This window comes from Carassius auratus, unplaced genomic scaffold, assembly GCF_003368295.1.
Source record: "Carassius auratus strain Wakin unplaced genomic scaffold, ASM336829v1 scaf_tig00002576, whole genome shotgun sequence".
NCBI classification, from domain to species: Eukaryota; Metazoa; Chordata; class Actinopteri; order Cypriniformes; family Cyprinidae; genus Carassius; species Carassius auratus.
The window spans coordinates 367,781-384,687 of NW_020523459.1; positions in this window are offsets into that span (position 1 = coordinate 367,781).

The window sequence follows — 16,907 nt, forward strand, 5'->3', positions numbered from 1 at the left end:
GTGTTTGTGTGTGCTGGGGGGAATGTACCAATCTATCATGGCCGGTGCTTTGCCACTAAAACTGAACTGAAACAGTGGCACTACCCCCGCGGCCCCCCACCCAGACTTGTGTTAACTGAATAGCAGGGAAGACCATCGGGAGGCTGGGAAATGTATGCATGGAAAACTGAGGAATTTATCACTTTCATTTGCATAACAGGATTAATAGACCTTACCTCTGCATTCAAGGGCAGCAAGAGAGATGAAAGAGGAGAAAGTTGGTTTGTCTGTGTGTGCGCACAAAGAACACACCTGCTTGGCACTGATGTGGTAAGGAGCCGTATAAATGGACATTCAGGCTCACAAGAGAGAAAAGGAAGCTCTGTATGTGCTGTCATTGTTTGATAAAATTACATTCATTTATTATTGATCATTGCTGTAGCACCGCAGGGTCAACTGGGTCACATTACCCCACAGTGGGATCCAGCTCAGAGTTTCAGAGAGAGCCAAGTTACATGCCATTCTAACCATTCTCTTTCTTTTCCCATTTCTTTTTTCCCTTGCTTTCTTTTTCTGTCTTTTTTTTCCCTGGGTGTCTAATTTAATACTGGCATACAGTATATCCATGTAGTATGCCAGCATGCTATTCCTATATTGCAGAAATTATAGTTTGTATGCTATTTTGATATGGCAGAAATAGTAAGTTTAGAATAATATAGAATGCTATTCTAAAATGGCAGATATAGTAGGAGTAGCATGATAGTATGCTATTCCTATAGAGAAGAAATAACAAGAGAAGCATGGTTTGATGCTATTTCTATATGGTAAAAATATTATGAGTAGTATACTAGTATATGTTTTTAATATGGCAGAATAGTATGCTATTCCGTTATGGCAGAAATAGAGCAGCATGCTAGTACAGTAAACTATATTGATATTGCAGGAATACAGCAGTAAGTAGTATGCTATTCCTGTATGGCAGAAATAGTAAGATTAGCATCATTAGTATGCTGTTCCAAATATGACTGAAATAGTGAGAGCAGCATGCTAGTACAATATGCTATTCCAATATGGCAGAAATAGTAGATTAGAATGCAAGTATGCTATCCTATTGTTGCTGAAATAGTACAATTAGTATGCCAATATGCTATTCTTACATTGAAGAAAAAGAAATAGTAAGAGAAGCATGGAAGTATGGTATTTTCATTAGGCATATAAATAGTTGCATAGTAGTATAGTATGCTTTTTCATATAATGCGGAAATAGTAAAATAATAATAAAAATAAAATGACAGAAAATAGTAATAAAAATAGTGGTGAAAATAGTAAGATATAAAATAGCATTCTTCTTAAAACATTTTATTTTAGGATTGCTTTTACATGAACTTGATTTTATGTGTTTATTGTCTTGTACTTACATTGTGTTTATTCATTTGCTGTTATGCTTGTATGTAAAGTGCTTTGAGAAAGCTATTTTAAAGGCGCTATACAAAATAAATATATTATTATTATTATTATTATTATTAAGATAAGTATGCATGTATGCTATTCTGAATCTTGCCTTAGCCATCTAGTTTTCCTAGGCATCGTTTCAACATAAAAAAATTAAAATATTTAAACAATTTGTGTGTTTCCAGCAACCTTTCCGTTCATACGGTATTGAACATCTGTTAATGCACAGTATGGCTGAGAACATGAGCACCACAGCCAGTGTGGGCAGATCTTAGAGTTCAGAGTGATGAAAGATATGATTTGATGACTAATATCGGCCAGATGTGGGGTAGATTATGGGAATCTAACCATGAGAGACAAACAGTTTGGTTGTACGTGCAGCACTCCGCTGCATCGAAATTCAATCACCCTAATTTGGTTTAGAATGATCAACCCTCCTGTGTTCTTCTCATGACAGAAGTGATACGCCAATTTGACACAGTTTTCAGAGCTACACTGGAAAAGTCCTTGTGGTAGGATGTGGTCTTGATATTGTTTTAAAAATCCTCTAATTTTATCTGCTATGTTTGCAAATGTGGTTTGAACAGAGCCAGTAATGAGCTTTTAAATTTGCAGAATATTTTGGGATTTTCATGTGTTGATTAAGTCATTTTTTTCATGCCGATTTTTCTTTCCTTAACTGTCCTTCCATACAGTTGCTTAAACACTTCTACTGTTAATTTTGCTCTCCCTCATTTACATGCAAAGTTAAAGTTTAAAGTTCTGATGGGAAACACTCAAGTCTCCAACCTGCAGATGCTTTACAGTTAAAGAAACCTTGTTAAAACCTTATTTGCTTATTTAACTCCTAACTTTTCCACTTCTTCTCTCCTTCTCCTTCGTCATTCCCTCATCTCCATTAAGCTACTATCCCAATTCTCCTTTTTGCTTTGAACTCTTCACATATCACCAGCCCAAGTTATTCAGTACCAGTCATCTCTAGTCATGATGCCTGAACAGTTTTAGAAGTTAAAGTAGAGGATTTGATTCCCAGGGAATGCAATAAAAAAAAATATTGAATGCTATTATGTAAATATCTTCTTAAAAGGATATTTCACTCTCAAAATATTTCTGCAGAAAAAAAGATGCGTATATGTTTAAATGACAGAATTTACATTTTTGAGGAAACTATCTCATTAAATAAGAGTATTTCTGGTTCAATATTTTTTCTTCTTCTTTTTTTTATGTTTCACTGGCAGCTTGGCATTCATCTTGAATGTATGCTGGCACCTCGCTGATTTGATGCAAAGCAGAAGGTTTTCAGTTATCGTGCTATAGTAAAAAATGTGCTATTCACAGTCAACCATGATTACTTTATTCTACAAGCAAATGTGTTGAGTAACAAAGTAGTTGTCGAGATAAACTGAGTAAAGTGCCCCCATGAGGTGATCTGTTCCATGTGAAATAAAACAGCTTAGACTGGAGTCTTCATCTAATGTGAGTGGACATGATTTTAAACACAATTTTCAAAAGTACTATTTATATTTGCATGTAAAACATTTTTAATGAGAGAATATTTACTGAGTGCACATTTAAAACTCTGACAGGCAAAATAATTTTATTCAGTTATAAAAAGCTTAGGACATACTGTACATAAACTGGATGCAGGTCAGATTTATGCAAGGCCTTAGATTACCCAAATGGAGTGAAATTCAATTCTGTCATCATTTACTCACCCTCATGTTATGTAAGCTTATTTCCACCACAGGATAAAAAATACAAATAATAATAAGAAAAATAATAAGAAAAGGTCATTGTGACTTTTCATCCCATTTACTTTCAGTGTATGGAAAAAACAACAACATTTTATACAGAAGAAAGTCATACAGGTACAACATGATATGTTGTATGTATGTTTTTGCCTGTCTCTGCCCCTTCCCTCAGTTTCTATATCAGAATTGCAAGATATAAATTCAGATTTGTGATATACACATTCTGAGAAAAAAGTCAAGTCTTTTAACCCCGTGTTGCTGCAGGGAGATCATCTATGCCATAGGCCTATGTGTAATTTAAGATTTAAATAAAAGCACGAGCCAGATGACAAATTTTATTCAAATAAGGAACCTGCTTTAAACCGGCAGTTTCAGGTTTGCTCAAATGTGTTGCATGAACTTTCGGTGCTGCAATTATTCAGAATTGTCATTTGTGCTTTCTTGGATAAACTCTGAAGGAACTTCCTTATAACATGCTATTGTATTTCTTATGCATATCCTTCAACTGTAAACAAGATGGCTACGTTTTTAAAGTTAAATGATGATGTCTTCATAGCCTATAGCTACGAAAACATCTCAGGCCTGTTTCAATCTCAGCCTTGTTGATAGATTGGTGTTGATTTGGGCTCTGTAGAAACACACACAATACTCTATTCTGCTCTACAGTTCCTGTCTTTTCTGTCATATCTTATTTCTTTTAGCTATAGCATCTGGCCGGCATTATTCCACTATGGCTCTCGGCTCTCACTCTCTACACTGACACTTTTCCCCTTACGTTACATCATAGTCATGACCTCATTGCCTTAGTGTTGTAGTCTAAGCACAGTGAAGGTAGTGTTGCCATAACAGTGACCGTGTGTGTATTCTCGCTTTGAACACTTTATTTAAGGTATATGAGCTATTTTCACATTGATAAAGTCATGGTCACCACTGCTGGGAAACAAATGCACTTTTTCAGAGCAAACTGGTCACAAAAACGTGTCATTCACCTGGAGGAAGAAGACTTTTCTTTCCATAATCCTACACTGCAGGCCAGTGTAAGGTCTGCAGCAGTGACGTTAACCATGTGCTGCCACCTGTTGCAGATTTATTAAAAGATTGGGCTGGTATTTCGGTTTAGTCCTCCATCTGCCATTCAACTCTACATTCAAAGCCTCTTGTTCAATATCTGCTGGACCAGAGCATTATAGTACTGTTGGTGAGCTACAGGGAAGTTGTGTTTGTCTTGTTATGTCAGTTTGGTGTCACTGGACATGAGACACACAGTGCGACACCTACGAGGACAAATAAGCAGCCATTAGTGATTGCTTGGGGTTTGTGCAGAAGTGTATGTTCCATGTTTGTTTCAAAAATGTTTCAGATATATGCTTAATATGTTGTAAACAGCACTACTTCAAATTGGAAATATGTTTCATTGACACATTCAAATGGGAAAATGTATTTCAAAATGTACTTCAAGATGCAAGAAAATACATTTTCAATTTTAAAATCCATTTTGGGTAACTGCAAATATAAATAGTATATTCAGCCCAAAAATATGTTCTAAATAAGTTTAAGCAACTCAAATTTATAAAAAATTAATTATATATATTATAATTATATAATGTCATTTTATTAGATTGGGTTAGAACTTATCAGCCTCCGCAATCTGAAGTTTCACAACGGAGCTTTAATATATTTGAAAATATATTTTTGCCGTATGTTTAGTTTGCACCACTTTGTTTTAAAAAACACTGATGCTGCGTGCAGCTAAAATCAACTGAACATTGAGTACAGATAATGAAAACTTGGACCTTTAATGAATGTTACATTGAGGTTACACAGTTAAATATGACAAACCTCAGTTAAAGTGTATACAACCGGCGGCGTGTCCTCACGGTAATTACACACGCTAGACTGTTCGTTGCTGCAGCTGTATAAACACATTTAAAAAAATGCCACTGCTTTACATGCTCAATATTTCGCTCCTGCATATGAATCCAAGACTGTTAAACATGACACTTTAAAATTTGTTTATGGTATCTCATTTAGATTAATAATGATTCACCATGTAAATGATGTAATTATATCAGATTGAGTTAGAATCAGCCTGCACCGTTTCTGCGAGTTTCATGACAGAACTTTTTATATATCTGAAAATATATTTTTGTCATATGGGTAATCTGCCCTTTCGGTTCCCAAATTGCCCTTTATTTAGTCACACTCTGGATTTTATAATTCATCTAAATTTGTCAATGTGTTGACCTATGTCTGGTATGTGTGCACAAAAATAATTTAATTATTCAACGTAATTAAACTTAACTTTTAAAAATGCCACATAATATTCTGTTTTGTTAATTCACACTATAATTCAGATGATCACAATTCAAATTCAAATTATTTAGTCATATTTCTGGCTCTATAAAGCTTTCCGATATATAATTGTACATTATTTTTTGGCATAAAACCCTAATTTATGTAAGAACATAAAACAGAGTGCTTGATCTGTAAAAACATCTGATAAAAATCTTCCATTTTCTAAACATGTATTTAACATCTGATAAGAAATGTCTTAGAGACATATTGAAGATGAACAATCTAAAAACTACATCTTGCAGATGTAAAAATGCAGACATTAAATATATGTGATGTATTCAGTTTATGTGCTCTCAGAGTTGTGAACTATCCAAAAAACAAGCTACAAACATACTAAAAATGTAACATGGTGTTTTATATAACAGACAAAAACTTAACTTACAGTGTGCAATACAGAAGCATCCAACACAGTTCGTTATATCTATTAACCCTGAAGCATTGTCACACTGTGTGCACGTGTGTTTTCTGTTTGATTCTGTTGATGTGTATTAGCACTTGCATTTCTTGCAAATTAGGATAGATTTTGTTAAGACACAATGCTTCAATGAACTTTGAAAACTATTATAAATCCAGCAGCTATTTTTAGCTGATAAGCTCTCAGCATGGTGCTAACTGTTCATAAGTTAAAAACACAGTCAGTTACAAAACAGTCAATTTTTTTTACAATGTGCACAGGACTACAGAAAGACTGAAAGGATACACTTCAATTGTTTGTTTATTTATTTGCATGTTTATTCCCAGCAATAATATTTTGACTTTAATATTTAAAGTATGAAGTAATATGAAAGCTGAATATTTAATTTGTAATAAAAAAATAATTAATTAATTATAAAATAATAATAATAATAATAATAATAATAATAATAATAATAATAATAATAATAATAATAATCCTAACATAAACATTAGACTGCAATTCAAAAGTTTGGAGTGAGCTGGATTTTTTTTTAATGTTTTTGGAGGAAGTGTCTTATGCTCAGCAATGCTGCATTTGTTTGATTAAAAATATAGTAAACAGTCATATTATGGAATATTGTTATTATTTAATATCGTTATATTTTTACATTTATTTTTATACCCGTGAAGGCAAAGCAGAATTTTTAAGCAGCCATTAAGTCTTCCAGAATTCATTCTAAAATGCAGATTTTCTGGTCAAGAGACATTTCTTAGTATTATCAGTGTTAAAAACAGTTGTACTGCTTTATCTTTTTTGTGGAGACTGTGGTACATTTTTTTTGGATTCTTTGATGAATTTAAAGTTTTTTATTTTATTTTATTTTATTTTTTAATCAAGTTAATGCAACCTTCTTGAATAAAAAAAAAGTTATTTCCAAAAAAAATAAAAAATAAATAAATATATATATATATATATATATATATATATATATATATATATATATATATATATATATATATATATATATATATATATATAGATATATATATAGATATATATATAGATATATTATTTTTTGCATCAAATTTATAGTATTTAGGAATTTTGTTAGAGAGACTTGACAGCAGGTTAATCAGATAATATGCTTAAGCAAAGCTATATTGAACTTTTGTTCTCAGTGTAATATCTGTTTTCAAATGTACATTCCACATAAACTATGGTTGCTCATGTTGCCTCTTCCTGTCTAAGTAGGTGTTTCTTGATCAGAATAAACTTATCCACACAATCACAAGTCTGGCTACCCTGTATTTATCCCTTGACTTTTTCCTCACAACTCTGTGTATGAATGTATTCGTAGACATAAACATGTGTGAATGTTTGTGCATATGCACCTTGGCAATATTTAGTCTGTCAGCATGAAGGAAGAGTTTTGATTGGGTTCTGTTTCGTAAGGTGTATGTTTCCTAGATGTAAATATTTTCGTAGTCAGAATAGCACTGTAATTAGTGGACACAGTCAGCCTAGCGTAAAGTGTGTGGGCTTCTGGCAGCTTTGAGGGTGGTATATATAAAGTGCATACAAGAGTTTATTTAACAGAGACACCATCCGTTAGACACACTCTCAAACTGTCTGTCCCATTAGCTTTAGCGAGTCAATATTCTGTTTAGTCTCCCAAAGGCCATACATATGTCTGGCTCCATCACACCTTTGGCGCCTCACAGTTCATGATTCAGGCATTGATTCTCATGCCTTTTGTGTGCTTTGCTTTGCCAAAGTGCTGAATCTCAACAAGTAGGCACTGATTACATTATCTCGACATCAAAGCGCCCAAACCAGTCTTCAGTGTACAAGTGTCAATAGCGCAATGCTAATGCACGCTAACACAAACAGACCTGTTGACACTGCAAGCGCAGACTTAGCAGTGCTCTCAGACTTCACTCTGATTCTGATTGTTTTTCCATCTCTTACCCAAACAGACAAGTTTCTGAAGCCACAGGGCACGATTCAGTTCTCGTTGGTTCACACAAAATGGGATTAAACCAGTTTCCTGCCTTCTCAGGACCCCAGAGTCACTTGGGGCAGGACTGTTGATTGTGGGTTTGGAGAGGAAGGCGGCCGCAGAACATTAGTTAGCTGTCAAGTTTTCCAGTATTGAGGCACAGGATGTCGGTCGAATGGGGCTTCCCGTGTGAATGGCTGCACTGATGGGAATCTCAGGGAATATGGGGGAAATTGGCTGTGGGATATAAACCGCTGCTCCTATGACAGTCCGTGGGGTTAATCTTCGCTCCTCTCCTCCTTTTCTGGTTCTATCCACTGTTTTTGCTTGCTTCTGCCTTTTGCCCAGCCCATAATTTGCTTCTTTTGTTCTCACACAGTGAGAAGTTTGACAGTGTACATAAACAGAATTCCAGAGCAGCAGCGGCGTATGGAAAAAGCACATATGGAGGCAGTTTGCCCGGATCTCTGGAAGGAGCCAGTGAGGTCCATCTATAATAGATCGGTGTAGTTTCAAGGTGTAGTCATTACCGAAGCTTAACTGACAGAGAGAAAGACTATACAAACACGTGTATGTGTTCCTCTAACAATCTCACTTGACACGGTTTCTCACTAGGTGAAAATATAACAGTGGTGTGATGTTCATGACCTTGTTTCTGCAATCCTACTACTTGTCTCAAATGTTATCAACAGTTGGGACAGGATGTTCTGCCAAGGCATCAGCTTGGTTGGGTCATGTATTTAATTATTCTTAAATGGGTGCTTCTTCAACTAAAAGCAGTTTTATGTCCCACGGGTTGATTTCTATTAAAGTTAACAGATCATTATTTTTTCTTTAGCTATGTGAAGGTCACATTAAAATAGTTTTGGAAGTGTTTAACAGTGCGTTCAAACAATTATTTCTCCTTATCTTCAAATGCCTTTAATATATATAAGTTGTTCTACGCTTGTCGCAGAATCTTTCAAGATTTACAAAAGTAAATCCATCATAAGATGTACACTACCCTACAAACGTTTAGGGTTGTGGGGTTTTTGAAAGCCTCTTATGCTCTCTAAGGCTACATTCATTTGATCAAAACATGAACTATTATTACAGCTGAAAACAGCAGACACATACATAAAACTATTAGAGTCTACACAAACTGACATAAACAGCAATTAGAATATTTATGATGTGAAAACTATTCTTATAATTGTATTCTTTTTTTCCTCAAGTTAGTGTTTACTACTAAACTTGACATATAAGAAAATAAATGTGAAGAAATATGAGACGTGATATGAAGAATCATTAATATCAAGTTGTCAAACTGTACAAAGAGAGTGAAAATATTTCATTGTGTGTATTTGGGGTGCATAAATGCTATTTATGATATTAGAAAGACACATTAGGGAGCAATTATCTTTCCATAAATGTTTTTAATGTCATTTTCACCACAGAATTGTGGTAGAAATTACAGTCATTCATTAAGAGAAATACATCTATAACTATAACTAGTGAGTGTGAAATGTGTTTGATGTCCTCTCATCTCAAAGTGCCCATAGCTGAAGAAACACCCCCAAAAAGAAATGTATTTATGAGGTTCAATTTGTAAAGGTTTTCAAGCATTAAACTACACCTGTGTTGTACTTTTCTCTAAGGTACGCCAGAGGATATAATTTGTGTTGTACCACTACAACATTAGAGTCATGACTGCTTTTCTCATAACACACTTTTAAATTACATTTAGAAGCAAATTTATGGTTTTGGTGCATAGACTCAGTATCTGATTACCAATAAAAGCAGGATTACCTTATGGCCATTTGTCGTTGAGTGCACTGGACGTCTTTCTGCCAAACGGCGGTTTTATGCTCCTCCGTAATGCTGAATTGGATCATTTCCTGACCGTGACCTGGAGCATTTTAGAAAATCTTTGACTTTTGGTGTCTTTCTTACAGACTTCTGCCTCTACACCTTCTAAGAGAACCACCCCGTACTGTGAGGCAGAGCATAATGTGAAACACACTGCACATTTCTTGTTTTCAATCACACTAATTTTGTCTTACTCATTCGCTATCATTATCTCATGCAGTTTACTTGTGTTTTAGGAAAAACACACGCAAATCTTTGCTGCGGTGTGAAGGCCAAAAGAGGTCAAGATGAAGTGATTACAGCATGATAGTAAATCTGGAGGAGGGAGTGTCTGTGTGTATATGTGCAGGGAGAAAAACAACTCTCCATGCGAGTTACAGATGGAGCGCTTTAAACAGACCCCCTCAGGTTTATGTTTCATTTCTGTGTCAGGGTTAATATTGAGAGTAATATGGCTCAGATCAGTTCCATGCAGCATGTTAAGCCCTGTGAGGAAAGCTTCGGTTCTGCCGGCCTCCTCTGAGTGGGATTTCCCAATACTGACACAAGTAAGTCTAACAATACAATGTTATATGGAACAGATAAACAAACAAAACACTGCATTGTTCTGAAAGGCACATGTTATAACTGTATGGTAGCACTGCTCTTCGCTGTACCTGATCCAGGTCCAGTAGTGTGTGTGTATGTGTGTCTACTCGCACAGATTGGAACTAATGAACCTTGCCTGTGGTCACTAGGTTCAGGTCTGTATTGCTTCTGTAGCCCAACACATTTCACCATATATAGTTTCAATCCTCCTAGCGACAGTTTCACCACAGATGTTTCGACACAGCAGCAAAGCTTTTACTGAGGTCACTGTAACACAGCTCAAATGGACTACTTTTCTGTACCCTCCAACTCAATTCCCAAGTATGTACAAGTCAAGTGTTTTAATATTTTCTATGCTAAAATACCAAAGTAAAAAAGTTTGAGATTTCTCATCAAATTTTTGTGAGACCAAATTATATAGACTTCTGTACAAGTGGATTTTTAAAGTGCTCTACTCTTGCTATGACTCATTGGTGTTTGTGAATATAATTAAGTAATGGTAAATTGTATATAGAATACCTATTTGAAGGAAGGTATTAATTTTCTTGCTGGAAAAATTATTACTTTTATTCAGCAAGGATGTATTAAATTGTTCAAAAGTGACTGTAAATACATTTTTCTTCATTTCAAATAAACACTGCTTCTATTTGTCAAAGAAAAAAAATAAATGTTTAATGGTTTCCACAACTGTTTTCAACATTGATAAAAATAAGAAATGTTTCTTGAGCACCAAATCAGCATATTTTAATGATGATGAAAATTCAGCTTTGCATCACAGGAATACTTTATTTATGTATTTATCTTTTGAATAATATTTCATAACATTTCTGTAAATTACTTTACTTCTGATCAAATAAATCCAGCCTTGGTAAGTGCAAGAAACCTTATTAACATTTTTTTTACAGAATCCACATTTAGGAGATGAATTGGGACATATTTTGGGAAGTTGGGATACATTTTGACGTTGAGATAGCTGGCAAAATTTTTCTAATTAACCTTGCATACAATACACGCATATACACACATGCACACTTACAATACTTAATTGAAACATAAATTAAAGCTCTTAAGACTTCTGAGTTAAGAAAGAGCAAACTCATTCATAGGCTTCAAAACATTTCTGTTTGTTTTAGAGGCTTGGCAAATCAACCAATGATGTGAGTTTGGGGCGGGGCTATGTATTTAAACAATGGAAGACTAGTGGATTCATTGTACATAATGTGTATGTCAGTGAATAGAATCTCATAATCGTGTCACCACCTCATAAGAAACTTTTGGGGGTTTCCTTCCCTGTTCTGGAGGGTCTTCTCTAATGTGATATACTGTTCTAGTTTTAATAAACGGCCTCTCTTTCTTTCGCTCTCTGTCTCTCTTCCTTTCATACACTCCTTCTGGGAGGTGTTCTGTCAGAAATGTGTTTTTAATCAGGGCTGTGTTCTGCTGGGATATGTTAATGTGGAACACTTCCCAAACCCTGTGGGTCCACTGCAGAGCCAGCACAGAGCCAACTTTGGTCCAATGCTGGCGCGCACACAGGCCGCTGACACCCCCTGCATTAAAACATCCCTCTGCTCAACGTTGGGGTGGGGTGGGGGCTTAGTGAAATATTTCCTAGAAAACCCCTGAAAGAAGTTGCCATGCACAAAAAAAAAAAACACTACAGTTGAAGAGATGTGGGTTAGAGGTAAATTGCCGTGTATACTTCAGAGGACTATGGACTCTGTTCTCAGAATGAAAACGCTGTTAAAGAGACGTTAGCCTTCAAAAACTTTGCTTCATGTTCACGTCTGAAGAATACAATCCAAGTTGGAGCACAAGTGTGTTGTTTTCCAGCAGGCTGCTAAGAATGGCCATTGCTCTGGGTGACACTTTCAATCAACATGAAATCACAATTGACCCCATTCACATTCTTAACTCAGGTTCCTGGTCTTAATGTGCATGATTCATCAGTGGGTGTTATTCCAAAGTTATAGTCTTCCATCGATACAAGTACTACCAAAACATAAAATGAAGTATTATATATGGTACTATCTTAGTTTAGAAAATGTGTGTCCTTATGAACACCGGTAACCTGAAGTGTTTGCTAGCAGGTTAATCACCCAAATGCATCTTATATATGACATAAATTAATACAAATGTAAAATCATGCATTCCCTGGAAATCTAACCCATGACCTTGGCATTGCTAGCACCATGTTTTGTTTCTGTTATTCATTTTCACAACATGATGAATAACTTGAGCACAAATTCATAAGATTATATTACAATACTCATATAATACATATAATACTCATATAAGATACTTTAGGATCTCAGGTGTTAAAAACATTTATTTTTAAATAAATATGTAGAATGTTAGACTATTTGGTTTAATTTAACGTAAACAGGACACCATTCTAATCAGAGAAAATGAATACGATAAAATGAATTATTTCCTAAATGAGATATTTTTTCCAAAATAGAAACTATGAATACATCAGAAAATGAAAATAGTAATTTTAGGCAAATTTTGATTTAGTCATAGTTTTAGTCATTAGTAATGTAATTGAATAGACAATATATTTGCTTAAGTGCATTTTTGCAGAATATGTTTATTCTCTAGTTCTCTTACAGAGTGTTTATTTAGTATTTTTTACAGGTGCATCTCAATATATTATAATTTCGTGGAAAACTTCATTTATTTCAGTAATTCAACTCAAATTGTGAAACTCGTGTATTGAATAAATTCAGTGCACACACACTCAAGTAGTTTTAAGTAGCAAACTCACCAGACCTGAACCCCATTGTGAATAAATGGGGTCTTGTCAAGAGGAAAATGAGAAACAAGAGACCAAAAAATACAGATGAGCTGAAGGCCACTGTTAAAGAAACCTGGACTTCCATACCACCTCCGCAGTGCCACAAACTGATCACATCCATGCCACGATGAATTGAGGCAGTAATTAAAGCAAAATTAGCCCCTACCAAGTATTGAGTACATGTACAGTAAATGAACATACTTTCCAGGAGGTGAACAATTCAGAATTTTTTTTTTTTATTATTGATCTTATGAAGTATTCTAATTTGTTGCGATCGTGAATTGGTGAGTTTTTGTTAAATGTGAGCCAAAATCATCACAATTAAAAGAACCAAAGACTCAAACTACTTGAGTCTGTGTGCTCTGAATTTTATTTAATACACGAGTTTCACAGTTTGAGTTGAATTACTGAAATAAATGAACTTTTCCACGACATTTTATTTTATTGAGATGCACCTATATATACTGTTATAGTAATTATTAAAATTAATTAATTAAGACTTTTGTTATGTGCCTTTGCAAATTATATTCCTTTTATATATATATATATTTATATTTAGCTTTTAGTTTTAGTAATTTATCATTTTCATATTCAAATTTGTATCTTTTATTTATTTTTTTATTTTTTTAAGTTTTAGTTTTAGTTAGTGATAGCAACACTGGTTTTACATAATGTATGATTTATATGTTTTTCTCAGCCATAGTGATCTGTAATGACATTACTGTAATTACTTTAATGGCTTCAGCTCCACTCAGGCTTTTCCATTTCCCGCTCTTCACTCGCTTGACACTATGCTGAGAGAAACCCTGCTCTAAATACTTGTTGCTTCCTGCTCCACTTCCACTCAACGCTACAGCTATTTTTACATTTCCTAAATGGTGTGTCTTTGGGTGTGTGATGTTGTGGCTTACATGTATGTATGTGTCTCTCAACCTCTCCACCAGGTGCTGCCATTTGCTGAGCAGATCTGGCCTCCAAACCCAAAAAGAAGGAGGTGTGTGTGTCAGAAAGAGCAGGAGAGAAGGACAGATAGGGAAATTTAGACCGGCTGCAGTGTGTTCTCCTCTCATCTGGATTGAGTTAACATTCCAAACTCACAGACACAGCAACCGTATCCCAGTATTGTCGAGCTGTGCTATTACAGCTTACAATAAAGATGTGTGTGTGTGTGTGTGTGTATTTGCATGCATTTGTGTGTCAGCAGGACAAGCTCTCCCTTCACTGTCTGAGTGGGTTCTCCCACGACACTCCTTCCTAAACATGCCACATTCCTTCTTCTAATCCATCCTTCTCTGCCTTGCTCAGAAAGAAGATAAGTGAAGCGTTTATGCTAGCATAATTGTAGAGCAGGGCTACTGTTTAGGTTGTGTGTAGTCACATGGCTGTTGCATCATAGTTTATTTAAATCTCAAGAGCTTGCAACCAAAGGAAAAAGATATTGATGTATAGATAGCGATATTGCTTAATTATTGTTTTGTCATTGCTGAGCAAGGGTTAAATTAGGCCAAAATAGGGGGACACTGATGTGACATAGTAAACTCCAATAGCAGTTTTGAGTTGTGTACTCTCACAGGTTTTCAACTCAGGACTGCTTGTGTCAACAACACAATTTGTACCACTCGAACAACATGTAGAATTGTGTTATATTTGTGGTCTTTATCTGCATGTGTGTATTTATTTTTTGATTCATTGCCCCATTTTCTAGTAAATATTTGTATACTTTTTTTCCCCATTTTTTAATAAAATAAAATAAAAGATCTTTAATTGTATTTCATTGTTATTTTACTTATTTTAATAAAAAATAGAAATAATAAATAATAATATAATTATCAATACAATTACCATAATATAATATAATATAACTTTTAAAACAACAACAATAATAATAATAATAATAATAATATATTCTATTAAAATTATTATTAATTCTTTTTTTATATATATATACACAACCAGATTTTAGGGTTCCCTCATCTCCAAAATCCTAACTTTACCCTTGCTGCTGACATTTTCTAAGGAAAAAGAGATACCAGGCAGGGTCAAAGGTCAACCTGTAAAACACTTCCAACTTGCCACCTCTTGTTTGTACAGTATGTGCCTGTGTAGGTGTTTGTCGTGTGGGTTATGGCTATCCTGGTTAATAGGGTCAGTGCTGTAGGCAAATACTCCTGCACCCTTCCCTCTTTCTCTCTCTCTCTCTCTCTCCAACAGCTGTGAACTTGAACTCTTATTTACCTACGTGTGTTGAATTACACACTGCAGCCATACAAACACACACACACACACACACTTACAGAGGCTCACTCAGCAGTGGAGACCTGGATTGTGTTATAGACTTCATATACATTACTGCATTGATAAACATTAAATCACAATCATAATCTGACAGCACATTTTAAAAACATATCTCACTTTAAATGCATATTTATGTGCTTTGGTTTACATATAAGGGGACAAATCTCCAGAAGTTAGCTAAATATGACAGAACATCCCTTTACAATGTTAGAGTTTGGGTGAATGTTTTGGTAAAAGTGCTCATAATTAGTTCCATATAAAAACATAAAAGCCTTTGCATCATTATTTAAATAGCTAAGCATGTGTGGTAAGTGTGTGTAAGTGCTTGTATGTGTGTGTGCTGCCATGTCCCTCTTGGAACATACTTGATATTGGTCCTGCTCAAATTATTTTACAGTAAATAGTCTGATGATCTGTGTGTGTGTGTGTGTGTTGGGTAATAGCATTGTAGTTTCGTGGTGTCAGCTTACACATACAGGTCTGAACACAGCAGGCTTCAGCTGTGCTTGGCTCTGAACTACACTCTAAAGATACTAGAGAGAGCAGAGGATGCAAAAGATGAAGCAAGACAGGAAGAGTAGGGAGGAGAGAGGAAGAACAATCAAGAAAAGACGAGAAAAAGGAGCAGGAGGTCTTGGAAAGGTGACAGTAATGGAAGAAAAAGAAGGGACAGATGAACGTGGTGAAGAAAGGAGTTCAGGAACGAGCTGTCTCATGTTGGGTGAAGGGGTGAGACAAGAAGGTGTAAGAAAGATGTAATTTCAGAGCAAAGGTGGGTAAGGAAGGGTTAAGCGTTCGGCTGCTGCAGCACAACAGGAAGGCTGTTCTTGGGCCCTACTCCAAACAGATGTTCAATTGTTTCAGAGCTGTGCTTACACTGTTGGACTACGTTCCACCACTCAAGGGAGAAGGAGGGGCCGAAAACTCAGAGAACCCAGCTGTGGATGAGAGAGACAGAAAGAGAAAGAGACACACACAGAGAGAGAGAGGGAGAGGGAGAGAGAGAGGTGTGGGAGGGTGAAATGCGCTGTTTTTCTTAAACAAAAAAGGCATGTGTGTGTTCCAAAAAAACATTACCCCCAGGGAAGAGGGTAGGACTTTTTTTTTTATGCATAAATAGCACTTTGAAGTGGGCGACAGAGGCTGGGGCGCCGCTGCATATGCAAAACAGCTTCAGTGTCAGAGTTGTAGTGTAGCTTTGGGTAGAAGGGCCCCTGAGGCCTGGCTCAACTGCACGAATGGTGTCTCATCTCTCTCCTGTTTTACTGTACCATACTTTACACTTGCTATCATGACAAATCTTGCAACATAATATCATAGTTCATTTCACTCCAGGATTAATAGAAACAAGTAATACATTATATTTGGAATTAAGAAAATAAAGACTTAGGTTTATAATCATAAAGTTTTTTTTTTATGGCAATTAAGCACATTTATCAATTTAATT